Here is a 1,833-nt window from a genome sequence, read left to right on the forward strand (position 1 = left end):
AGTTGGAGGTTGCTGTGAGCTGTGATGCCATGGCACTCTACCAAGGGGAATAAAGTGAGACTCTGTCTCTAAAAAAAAAAAAAGAGAGAGAGAGAGAGAAAGAAAAGGAAGGAAGGAGAGAGAGAGAAAGAAAGAGAGAGAGAGGGATTGAAAGATTTCAAGTCCTATTCGGGAAGTTGGCCAGGTGATTGAGAGTCTCATACAGTGTGGGAATACCCTGAAATAAAGTTAGGTGGCTTATTACAAAGATACCCTTACCACATAACCCAGGTAGGAGAAATGATAATTTATGTCCATAGAAATAGTTGTATAGAACATTAGTAGCAGCTTTATTCTTAACTGTCAGAATTTAGAAACAACTCAAGTTTTCTGTATCTAGAAAAGGAAATATATCTGGTACTGCTCTGCAATCAAACAATAAGGAATTATTAATGTACAAGACAGGAATTTATCAGAAAGTTATTAAACTTAAGCAGACTCAGTTAACTTAAGCCAAAAAGACAGTGGATACATGCTGTGTGATCTTATTTGTGCGATATTCTGTAGAAAAGTGAAACAACAGGTGTAGACAGGAAATCAGAGGTTCATAGACATAAGGATGGAGGGAAGTTCTAACTACAGAGTGATAGCTCCTGAGACTTTTTTAGGGGTGACATAATTGTTTTGTGTCCTGATGGTGGTAGAGGTTATTCAAATCAATGCACGTGTCAAAACTCAGAATTGTACCTTTAAAGAGGAGTTAATTTTAATAAATTTAAATTTATTAAAATAGTATAAAATATGACAAAGTAAAATATTGTTTATATGACTTAAAGGTTTTTTTTTTTTTTGATGGCAAAACACAAGCAAATGACACTCATATAGATAAAAAGCAGAACTCTTGTTACTTACAGTTCCAGGGAGACAAAGCCATCAGGCAGGACCACACAGGAAGAAAGGAAGGAAGGAAGCTGAACCTGGGATGCAGGGCAGAAGATGGAGCTGTAGAGGGACAGCTAGTGTCTGGCAAGTGGGGTGAGATTATCTGAGTTTTCCTTAATCTCTGGGGATTGGCTAATGTTAGCAATTTCCTGGGTTCAAGGGCATAGGGGCTGTCCCCAGTGGTGATAGGCTGGGGTAATAGGGTGGGTACATTGCAGCCTTGAGTGTGAGTCTGATAAGAGAAATAGTTAGGGTGTGAACTTAATCAGCTGCTCAAAAATGAGAACTGACCAGGGCCTCAAAACTGCATCAGGATAGCATTTCATTTAAAAAGAGGTGCTAATATCATTGGGCCCTTGCTGTCTTGACATTGGTTTAGAGTTCAATAATGTGGAGTATTTGAGTGGCCTGTATAGTAGAAGAAACTTTTAAGAGAGTAGAGAATAAGCTGATCAAAGCAGTAAAGAAAATGTTTTTTCTTTTTATGAGAGTCAAAATTAGGAAAGAAGTGCTACTATAAGTAATTCATCTTTGAACTGCTGGCAGTGGTAACCAAGTTTCTCATTTATATAACATTAGATAAGAAAAAGATCTGAGGTTTTTGGAGACTCTAATAATATTTTGATGGAATTAAAAAGTGTGCTTCAATTTTGTGATATTTTATGACAATATTTTGGCATATTTGTCAGATTAAGCTGGTAGGTGTGGCAGTTATGCTGCTGGCAGGTATGACCTTATAGTTCAATAATGTATACATAAAGATTAGGGTATTTCTATGTAACTTAGGGGAGGGGTAGCTGTGTTGGTCATGGTTGGGGAAACAGAGGAATAGGCCATAGTAGAAAGCTGGAGTGAGACACTCAGGAATGGGTGATCATCCTTTCCCCAGGGTATTGAGGGTTGAACCAATAA

The sequence above is a fragment of the Otolemur garnettii genome, unplaced genomic scaffold (genome assembly GCF_000181295.1).
Source record: "Otolemur garnettii isolate 467f Iridium unplaced genomic scaffold, OtoGar3 scaffold00279, whole genome shotgun sequence".
Taxonomy (NCBI): Eukaryota; Metazoa; Chordata; class Mammalia; order Primates; family Galagidae; genus Otolemur; species Otolemur garnettii.